The sequence below is a fragment of the Stegostoma tigrinum genome, chromosome 17, assembly GCF_030684315.1.
Source record: "Stegostoma tigrinum isolate sSteTig4 chromosome 17, sSteTig4.hap1, whole genome shotgun sequence".
In the NCBI taxonomy this organism is placed as follows: Eukaryota; Metazoa; Chordata; class Chondrichthyes; order Orectolobiformes; family Stegostomatidae; genus Stegostoma; species Stegostoma tigrinum.
The window spans coordinates 42791273-42804539 of record NC_081370.1 but is presented as its reverse complement, the minus strand read 5'-3'; the positions used below and the strand labels follow the sequence as shown (position 1 = coordinate 42804539).

The 13267-nt window shown below is 41.0% G+C and overlaps 1 long non-coding RNA gene across 1 annotated transcript; it reads right to left on the bottom strand.

Moving 5' to 3' along the window:
• Window positions 1-296: 296 nt before the first annotated feature.
• On the bottom strand, window positions 297-12086 carry LOC125459265 (uncharacterized). The gene is made up of 3 exons (XR_007248993.2): window positions 12022-12086; window positions 5569-5662; window positions 297-464 (listed from the first exon to the last, which is right to left on the bottom strand). It is a non-coding gene; the product is annotated as an uncharacterized LOC125459265 (long non-coding RNA).
• Between the last annotated feature and the right edge of the window lie 1181 nt (window positions 12087-13267).

Here is a 13267-nt window from a genome sequence, read left to right as displayed (position 1 = left end):
TGCACAAATTGCATCAGTACCGACCTTGATATATTTGTAAGTTGAGGATCGAGAGATCCCACACACATCCCTTGGAAGCAGTCAGTTGCATTAGAATTAGCTGTTAACTTGAAGGGCATCAGAATAAAATGGTAACCCAACCTTTAGTCAGGGGTCTAGCTCCAGCAGATGGCATAGCAATGTGGCAATGTCTCACCACATCCTCAGTCTGCAATACTAATGCATCCCAATGACATCAATGATAAAATCTGGGCTTACTGTACCTCCTCCATATCCTGAGGGGACTTCCAGCCATGGTTTATTTACACGGAGAATGAATGATCGGGAGACCCTGGAGGTTGCTGCTTATCGGCTGGGCTGGTACATCTATTCCTCCTCAATTTCTCTGTGCCTCCGCAGCACCAAGGCCACAGCGATGATAACCTCTCCTCCGGCTGGATCCATTGGTCACGGTTCCAATGAATCTGTGTGGGGAATATCAAAAAAAAAAGGCTCTCAGTGATGTGGGAAATCAGTAGTCACATCAACACAATTAACAGTTTAGCATAATCCTCCAGACAGAGAGACATAGAAGACTCTGATAAAGAATGCCATGGAATATTCCTACATACATGTTTGACATAGTGGGACTTATTCCAATGTATACAGCACAAGCCATGCCACACAAATACAATAGAAGATTCTAAGTGCAATACAAATACTAAAACCTTGACACTACATCACCTCCCTCTCCACTGTCCACATCATCCCAGAATGGCAGCATTGCTGGTAAGAACATGTTGGCAAATGCTTAGAGTTCAAGGAGAAAGGAAATCAGCTACGTACAATTGTGCAACCTATCAGACTTTGGGCTGTCTTTGTAAATTGTGACAGGCAGCTGACACTTTTAAGATCACCTGTGATTACTGCTGCTTCAGAGGTGACGGTGATGAATTTGTAAAGATTGTAATGAAATGGTCAAGATTGCTTGCAACAACAATTTGTATCGCTCATAGCTTGATACTACATGTAGTTCACATGCAGTTTATTAAAATTACAGATGTTTTCAATCTGTTCTGCATAAGTGTCTGATTAATAAAATTTCCCTTGAAGGGCCTTACAACTCTCAGAGACCACATGCTCAAACGGAAGAAAAAAATTACCCTGCACACCCAAGCATGATCCCAACTACTCTCTAGTTACAATTCACATTTGCAATTCAAATGAGGATGGAATAAAACTCAGGTCGTGGTGAAGACACAGGCTCAACCTGGTAACACCTGGTAGCTTACCCGCCCATTCCAAGTCTTCGTGTTCCATTCTCCCTTGCACTTCTCGTCGATCCCATTAGCTCTGCGTTTCTACATGTTCCCATCTAACTCTTTTATGTCATCACTTCCCAATATTACCTCCTGAGCCCTGGCCCTACAGCCTGGTTGAACCAACAATCATGTTGCACTGTCCCCCTTTAGAAATCAAGGCAGAAATGGCTGTCAATGACATCTACACCAATATACATTAAGTTGCTTCCCTTCACAATTATTATTCCCCTCGGCATCCCAGTATGCTGCCTCTAGTTCCCTTAACTGCAATTCCCAATTTCCCTACCACAGGGATCCATTATAACCCCACCCAATGCTCCCTGAGCAGAAGCCCAAAACTGATTGGGTTCTACTCCCCTGACCAGTATGGAAGGTCAGCTCGAACCTTAGCCCTGGCTGATCTCGGTGTAGTTCCCTGGCTTACCTGTCACAATTTCCTAGACTAACTACACTGAACTGACCATGGCCTACTCCCCTAACTGCAGTGATATGGATTTCTTGTTGTTGATCATACATTATAGCAAAGTGACCATGTCCAAGCCTCTGGACTGAGCTACTCTTGACAGACTGTCGTCAATCAGGAGGTCTGACTATAGCGAGTCACTACAGTGAATTGACAAAGGATTGCTCCAAGTAGACTTTAAGATACAACAATTTGGCTAAAGGACAGTGCATCTGTGAGGTAATGCACATGTTTGCAGGTGTGACATTGACATAACACAGTACAACAGCATCTTGGTCCCTTGACTGATCATTGCTGACGACCATGGCAAACTGCCTCAGTTTGTGTCTGTACCAAATGCCTAAACAAGAGATTGAATAGAAAATAGCAGCAACCACACCCAGCGTGGGCAGAGTCAATCCTTCTGTTAGGGTATGCAAGCTGCATTGGTGAGTGACACGAGATTGTCAAACAGCAATTAGGTTAATCTGGCTGAAGTTATCTATAATCACAGTATCATGAATGTGATATGCATGCAGTGTCCAAATGTGTGGGCTGTTAAAGCTGACCACAAGCAATCTTGATCATGTCATTGGTCATTATTGCTTGAAGATGATCTCTGTGAAGCACTAATCATGGGTGACCTTAAAAATGGCATGTGCAGGCCACAAAGCACAAAGATGCTGCACAAGCGCACAAAATTGATTCTTCTGACCATGCTGGCATGTGCAGTGATGCCTTTCTTGGGTGATATGAGGCTGGGAGAACAAAGTCTCAGTACTCATCCTGCACTTATAATCTCCTACTGTCTCATAGCAACATGAGGCATTCAAAACCATCCAATGTCAAAGGAGAGACTTTCCTTGGTTCTCCTTGTCAGAGTACCCCATTGCATGGAGATGTGTGTTAAAGCATCATTTGTGGCTGATGCGTATACTGACTGCTTGCACTAATAAGGACGGTGATGTTCCTTATGCTCTGCACAGAATTAATGCAAGTGGGACTGATGGATTTAGGCACAGAAAAGTGTTATCATCACTGTTGCTGTATGCAACAAAGGCACAGGAAGATGGGGAGAGGAACAGATGTTTCAGCAAGCCCAGGACCGGCATTAAAATCCAGCAGCTGCCAACAAGCCTCCAAGGTTAGGACATCACAGTCAAAGATCCCTTCAGGGATCGCAGGAGGTGTAGAATGCCCAGGCCCTGTATTCTCCAGGCCACTTCCTCCAGTTGAGTGAGGTACAATGCTGCCATAGACTGAGGATGTACCCGCACACTGTTAGCAAACTGTGCCAGGTACTGGAGAAGAAACAGGTGGTTATAGTATCCAGGCAGCTGTAAAGGACAGCTGTATTGAACTCTTACGCAACACACTCCTCCTAAGGAGCCTCTGCATCCCATGTGGGGTATTACAACTCTCGAACCACAAAGGTATCAAGGCTGCTAATGATGCATTTTGAACCAGATCATACCGTTTTTTTTCTCATTTCCCCATGACAGCCTGGGCAGTGGAGTTTACAACATGGTACAAGGTGCTATAGACTGTAGACACATTGCATTGAGATCAACAAAACAATGCAGCTGAGATCATGTACAGAAAAAATTCCATTCCATCAATGTACAAGTCATCAGTGATCATTGATACCACATCTTCAAAGTTTGCACCAAGTACCCTAGAAGCTGCCATAATGCCAATATCCTTTAGAATGACCATTTTTCTGGTTTATTTCGAGGGACAGATACCTTTCAAGGTTACTGGTCCAACTCCATTATATAACATCCTGACTGAGGTGACAGTGGATGCAATGCTGCCCATTCGTCCATTCTGCCAGTAGACAACAGGCGTCCTGAAGCTGAAGCTCTGATGACTGAACTGGTCTAGGTGAGAGGGTGGGGGTGGGGATGCTTTGCAGTATTGATGGTGTTTTGCATGAGAATTTAGGAGGTAGAGTTAGTAAGTTTGTGGATGACACCAATATTGGTGCTACATGGACAATGAAGAAGGTTATCTAGGAATACAGCAAGATCTTGATCAATTGGACTAGTTGGCTGAGGAATGGCACATTTAGTTTAATTTAGATAAATGGAAGGTGTTGCATTTTGTTAGGTCAGGGCAGAGCAGGACTTATGCAGTCAATGGTAGGACCCTGGGGAGTATTATAGAACAAACAGATCTAGGGGTACAGGTTCATACTCCTTGTAAGTGGAGTATACAAGATGGTGAACAAAATGTTCAGCATGCTTACTTCCATTGGTTAGAGCATTGAGTATTGGAACTAAGATGTGTTGATGCGGCTCTACCAGATGTTGACGAGGCCATACTTGGAGTGCAATATGCAGTTCTGGTTGCCCTACAATAGAAAAGATACTATTAAACTAGAAAGAATGCAGAAAAGTTGACTCGGATGGAACTTGGGCAGGAAAGTTTGAGTTATAAGGAGAGGCTGGATAGGCTGGGACTTTTTCCCTGGAGCATAGGAGATTGAGGGATGAACTGAGAGGTCTACAAAACATGAGAGGCATAGATAAGGTGGATAGCCAACAGCTTTTCCCCATGGTAGGAGAGTCTAAAAGTAGAGGGCATAGGTTTCATGTGCGAGAGGAGAGATACAAAAGAGTCCAGAGGGGCACTTTTTTCCACACAGAGGGTAGTGAGTGTCTGGAACAGGCTGCCAGAGGCAGTGATGGAGGTGAAAATAATTTTGTCATTTAAAGAAACATTTGGGCGGGTACATGGATGGATATGGAGGTATGGAGGGATAAAGACCAATGCAGGCAAATAAGGCTAGATTATTTGTGAAAACTGGGTGGCATGGGCAAGCAATAATGGGAACTGCAGATGCTGGAGAATCCAAGATAACAAAGTGTGAAGCTGGATGAACACAGCAGGCCAAGCAGCATCTCAGGAGCACAATAGCTTTTGTGCTCCTGAGATGCTGCTTGGCATGGACAGTTTGGGCTGAAGTGCCTGGTACCATGCTGTAAACCTCTGACTCTATGACCTAATCTCTGCACAACTGGAGCAAGCAAAGTTGGGGGAAGTGATGGATGCTGAAGGGCTGGGAGAAATGTTGGAATTTTTCAAAGGGAAGATGAGGATATGGAGTAGAAAAAAAATCACTTTCTGCATGATACAGTAGTGCAACATCAAGCGCATGAAGCTGGACAGGCTGTATTAACACCTGGTTCCAATACACATGCGTTGGGTGTAATGATTATTCATTAACAGTAAATTAGTTAGTGTTCAAAAGGCCAGCATCTGTATAAAAAAACCAAAAGAATTGCAGTTGCTGTAAATCAGGAACGAAAACAAATTTACTGGAAAAGCTCAGCAGGTCTGACAGCATCTGTAAAGGAAAAAACAGAGTTAACATTTCAGGTCCAGTGACACTTTCTTAGTTCTGAGGGAAAAAACTGTTTTTTCCTTCACAGATTCTACCAGGTCTGCTGAGCTTTTCCAATAACTTCTGTGTTTGTTCCAGCATCTGTATATGTTGCATACGGCAAATACAGCTTCTGCTGTTTACTGTTCACATCTGCTGTTGCAGAACAAAAGTAAATGTCCCGAACCATTTGAAGGATTCCCTGTGCATGATGGTCCTACATTGAACAATTTGGACTACACTGCACATTGGAGAAAGGGCAGCATTGACTTTGACAGGTTTGTAAAATGGAATGAGGCTAAGGGTGGGTATGTTATGTAATTTGGGTCCTAAACAGTTAAGAGGTGTGAGGCTGTAGACTTGTATATGCAATCAAGCCTCAGCCTTGCCATCCATGTGCCCCAGAAGTGTTAGTTTGTGGTTTCTCTCCCATTACTTACAATGAAGGGCCTCTGCAGATTGTCAACACTTCACTGGGTGCACAGCTGGACTTGAAAAAATTGCATCAGTGCCAGGGATTCGAGGATATTCCACCTGCAATGAATAACAGAACATGGTGTATGGGGTAATGGTATAAGAAAACTTCATAGGCCTCACGCAGAGAAACTCTACATAAATCCCACTAAATTGACACTTAGCCGATTTACAGTAAATTTCAGCCCAACGTCTATCTTACCAATGTAACTTGTGCCAAGTTGCTGTTGTGCAATAAACTACATCTTGTTTAATATTAAAAATCTCTTCTCATTAGATTACCAAATGGTTTTCCGTGACCACACTGGACCAAACAGGCCTTGTAGACGAGGAAGGAGAATAATGGCATCAAATCAACCAGATAGTTCTCACATCATGCTGAGCTGTGGTAAGAATCCATCATACAACTAGCCTGTGCATTCGGACAAGGACTGCTTTGTCTGTATTTTCTTCCAGCAGTGCACATAATTTTCTCTTCCCTTTACAACATTTTCGAAAGTATTCTTGGTTAATTCACCATGCTTTATACATAAATATGGTCTAACCATCATGCAGCGTTTTTCTTCTCTGATCATGTGCTTTTGTAATATGAACAGACAAGCAGGAGTACATTTTCTTTCAAAATTAACCTTCAACTTGGAAAAGAACAAATATGATTGAAAGGCATAGGCAGAACACATTGTTGGTAAGTATAGGTTAATGACATCCTAGAGGCATATTATTCCAACTCTTGCACATTCTTGAAAAGGTTAACATAAACCTGTACTATTCCTTCTGCCATCCACGTGGATAAGCTCTGCATGGATAACTTCATTTTATCCCTATTTTAAGACAAAAGTTTGCATGTAGACTTGAAACACCACCATTATTTTTTCCTGCTATTCCTTGACGACAACTCACATTTCTGTGCCGCCTTTAATGTAATGAAACACCACAAAGAACCTTGCAGGGGTGTTAGAAACTATGACACCAAACCACATAAGGTGATCCAAAGTCAAATGTCCAAATAAGTGATTAAAGGGTGAGGTTTATAAAATATCTTCAAGGAGAAAAGTGAAGTAGAAGAACTTCAGAGGTTCATAGGAAGAAGATTCCTGTACATGGAGCCTACGCTAGTCAAGGCAGACACGATGTTGAAGTAAAAATGATTTGAACTGCACAAGAAGCCAGAATTGGAGGTGACGGATATTTTTGAAGGATTTGAGGTTTGTGTAGATTGCAGAGAAAGGAAGCAGCAAGGACATCAACAATTTTAAAACAAAGATGAGGAATTTAAAATCAAGGTGTTACTTGGCCAAGAGCCAGTAAACATCAGAGACCACAGGGTTGATTGGGACAAGGGCTTGCTACAAGTTAAAACACAAACAGCTGAAGTTTGGGTGACCTCTACCTTACAAAGTGTGGAATATGGGAGACCAGCCAAAAATGCATTGAAATAGTTGTTGACAGAGACATGGATTAGAGTTTCAGCAGCAGGTGAGCAGAGACAGTGCAAAGTCAAGCAATGTTACAGAGGTGAAAATAGGTTATCTTTGTGATGGCAGTAACATGAGGACAGAAGCTCAACTCAACATCAAATGTAACACCAAGGTGACAACTGACTGGCTTCATCTCAAACAGTTGTCAGGGAGATGTAAGGTTTCAGTTCATAGGACAAAGAAGATTAGCATCTCAGCCACTTACTAATCGTTCCTTGCCGGTGGTTATCTTGGTAGGCCAAATGCTCTAGAGTTCCTTCAATTAATTTATTTCTTTATTCCTTTAACTATTTAAAGCCCACTATCAGGCCCAAGCTTTTAGTTATCTGTCCTATCTATTTTATCCTTGTGTTTGCATCAAATTTTGTTTTAAGAATGCTCTTGGAAAGCACCTTGGGATATTTTATGATGTCAGATATGCAAATTGTTTATGTTGTTCTTTTTCATAACATGTCCTGAATGTTGAATATGATTAAAAGATATGAAAAGTTGCACAAAGAGAAACTATTTCCTTTCGTGTGGAAGTCCTGAACTAGGGGCCAGAATGTTTCAGTTGTCCTTCTATGGGTTTGGAAGATTCTGATTAAGGGTCTGTGGTGAATTTATGCTTTGCATCTTTTAGATGGTACACACTAGAAGAGCAAATGGATGTTTGTGAATACGGTGTCAAATCAAGTGGGCTGCTTTATCCTAGATGGTGTCAAGCTTCTCGAGTGTTGCTGAAGCTGCACCTGTCCAGACAGGTGGGGGAGTATTCCATCAAACTCCTGGCTTGTGCCTTGTAAATGGTGGACAAACTTCAGGGAGTCAGGAGGTAAGTTACATGCTGCAGTAGAAAAAACAAAGGTGAAGGTAGGTCAGCTAATGTCTGAAAGTTGGACAGATCCAGGCTCCAGGTCCAAGTCTCAATCTTTCCCTTGTAGGGCGCACTTGGCACAGAGAAAGATGTTTGCTGTTGTCATCGGAGGTCAGTCATCTCAGCTGCAGGTCATCTCTGCAGGGGTTTCTCAGGGTAGTGTCCTCAGTCCTACCATACAAATGCCAAGCAATGACCATCTTCAATAAGAAACAATCTAACCACTGGCCCCTAACATTTAACAGCTCTGCCATCACTGAATAAACCACTATCAATATTCTTGGCACTACCACTGACCCAAAACTGAACTGTATTCACCACATAAACACAGTGGCTACAAGGCCAAGTCAGAGGCTATGAATACTGCAGCAATTCCTACATGGTAGTTACCTCTTGTATTAGGTGTTAGATAAGAAATGGAATTCTCCTGGCCAGGTGGAAATAAAGGAGAAGGAGCTTCAGTATCGAAAATTCAGCCTTACTGTCTCATTCCAAATGGAATGCTACCATTTCTATGGTGCGTTCAGTGCCCACCCAGTCGGGAGAATTCAACTTCTTAGCTAACACCTAGGACATGTGGAAACTTTGTCTGCGGTAAATAAAGAATGACTTCAAAAACAATATCAAGTTATTCCAACAGCAATCTATTCATGTACCAATATCTCACTTTTTACAGCAGATTATTAAAAGACTGGGTCTTATTTTGGTGTTGCAGAAGAGTGATTGAACTTCCAGTAGGCTTCAACGTACAGAACCTGATCAGCAAAGGGAATAAAGAAAGCTATCTGTATAATGTAACATGTCCATGCAAGGATGATTGGTCGATGGCTAGTGCAGCATCAGACTCAGCTATTTAAAACAAAGATGAGCCTATTTTTCTTCACCCAGAGTTTTCGGTTTATGGAAGTAAAGTCCTTGAATATTTTTATGGCAGAAATAGATAGATTCTTCTTTCAAAAAGGGATGAAAGATTGAGAGAGTTGGCCAGAACGTAAATTTGATGTTACAGTCAGATTAGCCATGATCTTATTGAATGGTGGAGCATGATTAAGACGCTGCACGGCCTAGTCCTGCTCCCAAATCATCTGAACATATAAAAAAAATGGGGAAAATGATACCCCAGTATGTATTGACCAATATGTTGTTAAAAACATTCCAATCCCTTAAACTAAATGGAAAGTCACAACATGTTTGCTGGTTAACATTACAATGTGCCAAGCTTTAAAAGCAGAAAGGGAGCCTTGCATCTATTCGGTGCTTTTAATGATTCAGAAACTTCAAACATGCTTTTGAGCCAAATTCTGACTTCTGTAGTGTAGTTTTTTGTGTGATGCACCACACACGCAAATTTTTGCATAAGAAGATCCCACATTAGGGGCATTTAAACAGTCCTTGGATAAGCATATGGGTGATGATGGGATAGTGTAACGGGATGGGCTTAGATTAGTTCATAGGTTGGCGCAACATCGAGGGTCGAAGGGCCTGTTCTGTGTTGTATTGTTCTATGTATCAATATTGCATGATGTTTGTTCAATCTCAAGACACAGGCATCATGGTATGTACTATTAATCCTTAGATGCTATTGAGAACAACAATGCACAATTGCTGAGCAGAAACTGATAGCCATGTCCTGTACCCATGAAGACGGCCTCACCTGTGATCATGAGTTCATGGTGGGTTACATGTGACCCCCACCTCACTGTTCTGTGCCTGTAAAATCTTCCCTACTGTCCTGTTTAAACACCATCACCTTCACCTTCTCGCTACCTTAATCAGTTTGTACAGTTTTGGATTTCTTAGGACTTTGGTTAGACCCTCCGCATGCGATCTTATACCTATCATGTTATTCTAGTCATTTGGTTTGTCTCCAACACCACTTTATTTTTAAATATTCCCTAATTATCTCTCTGCCTCATTTAAATCAGATTATAGTTATCCCTTTGCTTGTTATTCAACTGTTTACACTTTCCTTACACTGTCTAACCCTTTTGATCATCTGCAGAGGGTTATTGTTCAACACTCCATTCACACCATTTGTATGATCTTTTGATCCCTCTGCCCTTGATCTCTCTGCCCATAAATTCTGCGTCAGTCTGCTTCTCTCTTGCTCCACCTGCTGAAGGGACTATACTTCAAAAGCTTGTGATTTCAAATAAACCTGTTGGACTACAGCCTGGTATTGTGTCACTTGTGACTTTGTCCACTGCAGACCAGCACCAGCACTTCCACATCATTGAGAAAGTGGCATTCAGCTGGCTTCTTAAACCACTTCTATCGGTGTAATGAAAATGTTCCCACAGCTCTATGAGATAAGGAGTTTCAGAATTACAAACCAGTGACTACAGCATTATTTGAGAGGTACATATTGGCCATAAAACTGGGAAGAATTCCCTTGTTCTTCTTCAAAATGGGATCATCTACATTCTTCTGAGAAACCAGGCATGGGCTTGGTTTATTGTCTCATCTGAAAAATAGTTCCTTGAACAATGCAACATTCTCTCAGACCTGCACCAGAATGTTAATCTGGATTTCCTGCTTTTCTTTGAATCCCACTTCAAAGGCCCCAACTTTATGTCATGGAGCTGAGAATGCAAATCGTTGAGGGTCACAACATGTTTTCTGTACTGGGTGTAGTTGATGCATATGCTCATATTTCTGTTACAGTTCCTTAAGAAATGAATTTGGCAAATTAAAATATTCACATTAAGTTTTCAAAAGATTCCCTGCTACATGTGATTAATTCACTTGGCCTTTTACTGCCCGAGAAGGAAGTGACAGATCCACTGTTTTATCTCAATTGCTAAGTTCCAGCTGGGTAGATCTTGGAGAGCATTGCACCTCTGTTGATGCTGTTCGTTGATTAATTCTACTTTTTTTTCATAGATGACAGAATTCCATAAGAATTGAATTGAGGGTAGGATGAATTTGTATTTTGCCACCCTTGGTGAATGAAAGCTCAATCACTATTAATAAAAAGTCTCCTCCAGTGGTACTTAAATCAATATACCCTAGAAAATTGTTTTAGGTCTCTCTAATGTATTTCAGGAGAACAAGATCATTAGTGAGAAAATAATGATTAACCTTTTAAATAAGTGTGGCATTTCTTTTTTACTGTAAATGTAGAATTAATAAGCATTTTTTAATCATTAGTTTAATTTTCAGGATGGTACTTTTGTTCTTTTGGGTGTTGAACTGTTACAGTTGGTAGTAACCCTTCAAATCGTTTGCTTCATTCAAGCATTCTTTTCTGAATAATTCATCAAGCATTATTATTCATGCGTGGAACACCTCATTTAGCACTGGTGATCTTCTCTTATGTGTAGCTGACAGGCAATCAAAGTTTTTATCAGTGCAGAAAATTTGCAATTCAGAAATGTATTTGCAGCAATTAGTAGCTATCAGGTAGCACAGGGAGCCCAATTTCATAAAAAAGATTTCAGTTAGCTCAACTGATATTATCATCGAACAAAGTAAAGAACAAAACTAACCAGCTGTTTCCAAATTTGCCCAACAGAATATTCTTTTGCTTGAAGAAGAAGAAAACTTTAATTAACTTCTTGATCCATATGACTTCACACTCAAGATGGAAGAGGTACAAGTACAGTGTTTACAAAGCATCCCAGGGAAGGCTTGTTGATGCGTTTCAAGTTCATTTTGCTTTGTGCTACAACTAAGATCAGCACCTTTTCATAATGCCACAAGACTCATGTCTTTAAATAGGCTTTCGAGATCTGTTCGTTTTGTAAGAATAATAAGCACAGATATCAGATCAGGCATAAGGTAAACACAGAGTCTAATCAAGAAGTGTGTGAAGCAAATAAAGCCTTTCTTAAGTGGGGACCGTACTTTGGGTTACTACTATCTACTGAAATGACAGTCAAATCTACTTATTGAGCTTCAGGCTCTCAATAAAGCTCTGATCCCAAAATGGTTTTAGTGCCCTATAAATAACATAACTACGGTTAAAAAATTAAAATACTTCAATACCAGATAAAATATTTCATATCTGTTAAAATAGGATTATAGTTAGCTTAGTTAAGCAACACTCAAATTAGATCATATTTGAAAAATAAAACACAACTTACCTTTATTGTCCAATAATGTCTCATTGTTCACAGCTGAATTAACATTCCATTTCTTCTAAATGCTTATTATTGCCTTACCTACTGTAATCAAAAATTGCAACAGGTAAAAATTTGTTTAAGAAAAATACATTATGACCCAGTTACAAGTCAATATTGTCATATTTCAGTTGCAATAAAAGCCGTTATATAAAATCAGGAGAAAGATCATTAATTAACCAAGGAAAACAAGGTTAATTCAATGGGCTGGGACAATGGAAATAAGATCTAGTACAATTGGCAAAAGTGTGTTCCATGGTCGACAGATCACTGGTAGAGCAACAGGGGGTGCATCACTGCAGGTATGTGAACACGAGTATATCAACACAATTATATCAATTTCTTATAAGTACGTTGAATTTCAGAACTGTATGACAAGCAACACCTCAGATGGGAAGTTCATAAATTAAAATCAGGCTGCCTGGAGGAGACATTAAGTAGATCCAAGGTGGATCGCGTTGGAACAAGATAACACAAGAGAGAGACAAGCCGCACCTCCATTTCCTACCTACCATCTCATCCTGCCTCCTTGACCTGTCCGTCTTCCCTGGACTGACCTATCCCCTCCCTATCTCCTCAACTATACTCTCCTCTCTACCTATCTTCTTTTCTCTCCATCTTCGGTCCGCCTCCCCCTCGCTCCCTATTTATTTCAGTTCCCTCTCCCCATCCCCCTCTCTGATGAAGGGTCTAGGCCCGAAACGTCAGCTTTTGTGCTCCTGAGATGCTGCTTGGCCTGCTGTGTTCATCCAGCTCCACACTTTGTTATCTTGGATTCTCCAGCATCTGCAGTTCCCATTATCACTGAGAACAGACCTGTTTTCATTTCAAAGTGTTTGGGAAGAAATACAAAGGAGGAAAAACACAACAGGAAAATCAGGGGCAGTGTGTGTCCGGTATCATTTATGGGGAGTTCTTCAGTGACTTAAGAAAGTGTTTTCATCCGTAAGTCTTGCCAGCCAACCTAATAGTTCTTTGAGATAAGCTCAAATTTTACAGCCATTTCAAAGGCCTGCAAATGTGTGCAAAAAGCAGTCCTCTGAACTTCAAGGTGTCATCCTTTCCCTGAACAGAACTTGCTTCCAGTGCAATATTTCGCAACTAGTGGTGATTATCCAGGAAACTCAAGCACAAATCAGTGATTAAAAGTTCCCCAATCTGGTGCGTTTGCATTGCTATTAGACAAAATGCATAAAACCTGGGTGAAAGA